The sequence below is a fragment of the Echinops telfairi genome, unplaced genomic scaffold, assembly GCF_000313985.2.
Source record: "Echinops telfairi isolate 266 unplaced genomic scaffold, ASM31398v2 ScPeMD7_23;HRSCAF=83, whole genome shotgun sequence".
Classification (NCBI taxonomy): Eukaryota; Metazoa; Chordata; class Mammalia; order Afrosoricida; family Tenrecidae; genus Echinops; species Echinops telfairi.
The window spans coordinates 56,878,062-56,884,061 of NW_022103920.1; the positions used below are offsets into that span (position 1 = coordinate 56,878,062).

Below are 6,000 nucleotides of genomic sequence, written 5' to 3' on the forward strand. Positions count from 1 at the left end.
TTTTTTGACATTGAGTTGTAATCCATATTGAAGGCTGAAATCCTTGATCTTCATCAACAAGTGTTTCAAATCCTCCTCACTTTCAGCAAGCAAGGTTGTGTCACGTGCACATTGCAGCTTGTTAATGTCCCCAGTCCAAGCGTTTCTTTGTTTATCATAATGTTGCTTATGGGCCCATTTGTGAGGACGCCCCCCCCCCCCAGTGTTGAGTTGTAATCCATACTGATATTGACCAGTAATTGCTTCAATCCTGTTTTCTTTCAGCAAGCAAGGGTGTGTCAACAGCGTATCACAGGTTAATGAGCCTTCCTCCAATCCTGCTATCCTGTGCCTCTTTATACAATCATGTAACTTCCCCTGTGACCTTGACCTTGCATGGGGTTTTTGATACTTAAATATTTACCAGAGCAGACAGCGTCATTTTTCTTATTTGGAGTAGTGATTGGGCTTGAACTGCTGACCTCTGTTGGTAGCCCAATGCCTAACTAACTCATAAAGCCTTTTTCTTGGTTCTCAGTCTTTTCAATTTGGAAGCTAATTTCTTCCGGTTTTAGAAAATGTTATTTTATCTATGTTAATTTATATTTTGGGTTATTTCTTTGTTCGATTTTTTGTTTTGTTTTGAAACTTTAATTATGTAGACACTGTCTCTCTTGGCTTAATTATTTAACTTTCTTATTTTTCCTTTTTATTTTATATATTTTTGCTTATGGGTATTTTTATTAAATTTGAATTTTTTTAATACTTCAGTTGAATTTTAAATTGATTCTATTATATATTTTATTTTCAAGAGCTCTTTCTATTTCTTTGAATGTTCTCTTTAAAAAAGCATTCCCATTTTTCTCCATGAATAATTTATTTTCTTATATGTTTCTGAGTGTGTTAGTCTGGGTAGACTAGAGAAACAAATTCATAAACACACATATGTGTATAAGAAAGCAGTTTATAAAGAAGAGCAATGGGCTATTGAGAAAATATTCCAGCTCAGTCCAGATAAAGTCCACAAGTCCAATATTAGACCATATGTCCAATACCAATCTATAAAGTCCTGTTCAGACTTACGAAACACATGCAATGAAGCCAAGTGTAGGAAGATCACAGGGCAGTCTTGTGGATCCAGTGGCGTTGTAAGCATCTCAGCACTGGCAGGGGTTTCCACATGGTTCCTTCAGCTCTGAAACTCTGACAGCCTCAGGGTAGCTTCATGTGGCTTCTCCTCAGAGTTTTTTCAGGGAGTGAACAGAGAGAGAGTGTGTCTTCCGCTTCCAAGGAGGAAATACAGGAGTTTCCAGAATTCTCAGGAAAAGGCCTTGCCCTCATTGGCTATCACCTGATTGACAGAATAGACTCCACCCCTTCACTCAGTCCTCAGATTGACACCAGATTATGTAACTATCACACCCAGAATAGTAAATCTAGTTTGAGGAATTTAAGTTTTTTAAAAAACATTTATTGGGGGAAGGTGGGAATTCTTGGAACTATGTCTGAGATTCTTTTGCATTCCGTTCCGTATTCTGTGCTGATTGGCTTTGGTGCCTGCATTGCCGGTGGAGGTGTGTTGAGCAGCCGTTGTACCTGTTGAGGGGAACTGTTGAGTGCTGCATCAGAAAGCTGCCAGAACATTCCCTGTGCCTGGGTGGGTGGGTTTGTAAACTGATGGGCTTCCACCCAAGGAGCGTGACTGAAAGGCTAGTCATTTTATTGCTCTTGAACACTTGAAGAAAATGTTGTGAAATTGATTGGGGTAATGATTGTATGATTCTTTTTGATATGACTGAACTGTTGCATTGTGTGATATGTGGATTAAGTGCCAATAAAACTGTTAAAAAAAAGGTTTGTGTAGCAGACTGTTTAAGGATTATGTAAGGCTGGTTATCACTACTCTAAGAGATCTTTGAGGAGGCTTCAAAGGCTTTATTCTTTTCTGTGCAGACTTTCTCTTGATTTGTCTTCATTCAGGATGTTGACTGACCCTGATTCCCACTGTGCTTGCATCTTTTTCTGAGCCGCCGTGCTTCCATTTCTTTACAGATGGCAGTGAGTGAGTGAGTGTGTGTGTGTGTGTGTGTGTGTGTGTGTGTGTGTGTGTGTAGGGGTCAGGGGTTTGGTTGGAGAGAGAAAACACCTCGCTGGTAGAGTTTGAGGGAAAGGACTAGAATCTCAATTGCTCCTTAAATGCTCTTATATTTAGTATAGCCCTGAACTTTGATTCCAGCTGAGCATTTCTGGGATTCTGAACTGTGAATTCACTCATTTCATATTAGCGTACCCCTTTGAGCATTTAGGTTTCAAGCTTTCTTCACTTGACCTTGTCAGTGACCTCTCACCTGTTTGATATATTGCCATCTGCTTGATTTTATTTCTTTATATTGAAAATTCAATTAAATATATTGTTTTTAATTTTAATGATTTTATTGATGAATATTTCACACACCACATAATTCAATTGTTTGGATATGTTAAAAAGAGTTGTGCAATTATCACTGTAGTCAGTTTTTAAGAACATTTTCTTCATTCTCCTACTCATGATTAGCTAGCTCCCCATTTCCCCCAAACCTCTCCTGCAATGACCCTAACAACTTATCAATCCAGTTTCTTTCTCTATAAATGTACCTATCCTGTGTTTTAAATATATAGAGAAAAATATATCCCCCAAAGATCCTCCAACAATAACAAAATAAAACAGTAAAACCTCACTTGAAAAAAGCCCAAACAAACCAGAAGATAATAAAAACTAGAACAAATTTAAAATGGGTCAACTCAAGAACAAGTGTTGGTGTAAGGTGTTAAACTAACCTTACTACGCCTGTATTAGTTTACGTTCCAGTGTACTTTGTCCGAGAACAGGCTATTCACCTCCTTGGTCCCTGGCCAGAGGGAATTTACCAGATTTGAGGTTTTCACTGTTGTCAGTAGCCTTCTGCAAACCATTTGCTCAGAATTTAAGTTCTGATACAGTGTTCCTTTCGGCTTGGCCTTTGTTATTTACAGTCCTTGGACCACACAGGCTAGTGTGCGTCTGCCATGAGAACTGTTGACAGCTCACTAAGATGGCTGTTTGTTTTAAACAAGCCTTTAAGACCCCAGATGCCCTTCTCTCTGATTGCCTGGTACCATCTGATTTCTTCCCTGTACTTTGCTGTAGCACCCCTATCTTCTCGTCTTTAGAATTTTGTTTGTATCTGTCTGCAATCTTTTTCTCGCTAATTCTGTTTGTCCATGTAGGTTATAACTTTACTGTGATTTTTCCATGTACTAGTGAGGGAAAGAAATACAGCTCTCAAATCACCCTGTTTAATTGGAAACCTCTGTTTCTCTTCTGTTCGTGTGTAAGTAACAAGTATTGCCACTGGCAGGATAACTCATTGAAAGTGCTGGTTTTTCCAAACAAAACATGTTTAAACTTGTCTCTCTCATCCCTGGCATGGCTGCAGACAAGTTGTCTCAGTCATACATTTGTCTTGGTCTCATTAGACGGTGCCTTCCTTGAAAAAGCCCATGTGACTTTTACCTCGATAAAACTGTTAAAGTTAATAATGCTAGTAATAATAAAGTCCAATCAGAACAGTGGCTTCCAAGGGGATTTGCTGAGGGTAAGTTACTTCAAGACAGAGAGGTCAGCCAGAAGTGTTTTGGGATTCCAAAGGGTCACCTTCATAGATTACCGTGCAGGACACGGGACCACCAGGGGCTTGTGATGAAGGAGCTTTCGGGACCGGCATTGGTGACGAAAAAGGCCAGGAAAGCTGTGCCAAGTATTTGTTTTCCAGCCACAAGAGTGCTGCTCATTCTCCTAGGGTAGTAAGGGCTTCCCGAAGAGGCTTTCATTGGGAAACCTTACCTACCCATCTTCCACCCTTGATCTTTCCCCTCAAGACTGCTCTTTGTTCCCTAAACTCAAAGAATATTGAGAAGGAACATGGTTTCAGCCCATCAAGCATGCCAAGATGCTGTTTGATGTGGTGTAAATCAGAGTGCAGACTTCCCCAGGGAATGGTTAGAGATGAAAACACTACTTTCAGAAACTTGTAGACCGAGATGGGGGATATGTTAACAGTAGCTTCACATTTTGGTATTTTCATTTAATCAATGATTTTTGTTTCAATACTTTGATTTTGTTCAATACTTTTTCCCCCCTTAACCTAATAGTGGTAACTTCCATCAGAGCCTTTTTCTTGAGTTTCATATTATTCTTACCTTTTCCTGCTCTGCTGGTATGTCTTTCTTATATAAACAAGGCATTTATATTTGTGTGGAAATGACTTGCTTGTTTCCAGTTTTTGGGAAGTTTTGCTTCTCTTTGATATGCCCTGGATAGATGTCCTTGTATTTTCCTTAACAAGCTGGAAATGGTTTATTTTTCTCCTTTAGCAAAATGCTATGGTATTCCTTTTTCATTCTGAGTTCTTTCTGCCCACTACTGCAACCATTAACATATATATACTTAAAAAGTATGGTTAGTTTATTGTGTTCAATGATGAAAGTTATGAGAAGATACTCTCCTAAAACTGATTTTTTTCTTTGAAACAAACAAACAACCCCTCGTCCCCCAAGGAAAATCAAAGTCCTTTCAGCATTGCCACAGAGACTGTGGTAGTCACACTTCTGCAGAGGGGCCAGGCCATTGGTCCCTTGAGTCGCCCTCTGGGACAGCAACAGGATTGTTGTCTGGATCTACTCCCCCCCCACCCCTCAAATTCATCCCTTCCTGGAACAAAGCCTCACCCACTGCCACGTGCTTCCCAGCACCCTCAACAACTGGGCATCAGGGTCAAAATTATTATGTGTTTCAAATAGTGTTTCCCACTTACTTTACTTTTTCCTTCGTGTTCCTCTCATTTCATTCATTTATTTTAAATTTCCAAGAGGTCTAACTCAAACTTGATCTTCCAACTCAAGAAATTCTCAGTTGTAACGAGAGAGCCATGAAACCGTTGCTTTCCCTTTTTGTTTCTTCCTGTCTCCTAGTTTGGGCTCGATCTACTATTTCATTTAATTTATCTGCACAGCTGATACTAAAGATCATTGTTATACCAAGATTTTCTTCTACCTGTAGTGCCAATAATTTTAAAATATCCAAAACATCATTATCTGCTAGATTTTCCTGGGGGAATATTTCATAAAGAGGGGCGCGTCATCTAGTTATTTATCACTGTATATAAACTTGAGCATAGTCATGGCAGTTGTGTTATTTTCCACAGCCTTAGGGGTCACCGTCAGGGTGAAACTGGAGGGAGTTCCTGATAATACTGTGAAAAGGTCAGTCAGGGTGGATGGACCCAGAGCCTCCAGCGCCCTGTGCTGCTCCTTGCAGTAGTCTGTCACGGGGATCCATGCTTTTGGACCTGATGGCCCCTATGGTGAGGCAGCGCGCTGTAGCTGGTATCGTGGCCTTGCCTAGAGAGTCCAGGCTGCTGCTGGCTGGGGGTGCAGCATCCCGGATCAGAGACCTGCTGAGCAACCGCTCCAAAGCAGCTTGGAAGGTTTATGATTTTGTTCTTCTTTAAGGTCCTTAAGGGTGGCGAAAGTGCTCATACATATACCTAAAAGGTCCCTTTCCTTAAAAACCACCTAGATATTAATGTCTTTGTTTTATTTTCATTTACTCTCAAGTAGTTTATGACTTGTCTGGCATGGTCACCAAGTTGATGATTGCTTTTCATGTTTTGTGGCCGCAACTGTTAGAAAATGGTATGTCTTCTCAGTCGTACCTATACTGTGTCTACCGTGGGCTGTAATGAAGGATAGGGAGTACCTTGACCTCAGTCGTCATCGCCTTTGATCCCCACCACCTCCAGCTCCTAGTGCTGCTTCTGTCAGGCAGAATGTTAAGAATTAATTTTATTTAATTAGGTGTATTTCAAGGGGAAGACTTTCCAGATATTGTTTTGAGTGCTGACTCTTCTGGTGGCTAGCCCCTGAAATAGTGTTTAATACCGTCACCCAGAGACCAGGTCTTTCCTTGCCTCCCCACCACCATCTCCACCACTTTTTTTTTTT

General features: G+C 40.4%; 1 protein-coding gene and 1 pseudogene across 3 annotated transcripts in view; one reads left to right on the forward strand and one right to left on the reverse strand.

The window, feature by feature from the left end:
* The window catches only part of CDK14 (cyclin dependent kinase 14), a 658,689-nt gene that overhangs the window by 185,679 nt on the left and 467,010 nt on the right, over positions 1–6,000 (forward strand). The window lies entirely within an intron of this gene.
* On the reverse strand, positions 4,598–5,773 carry LOC105978594 (annotated as a pseudogene).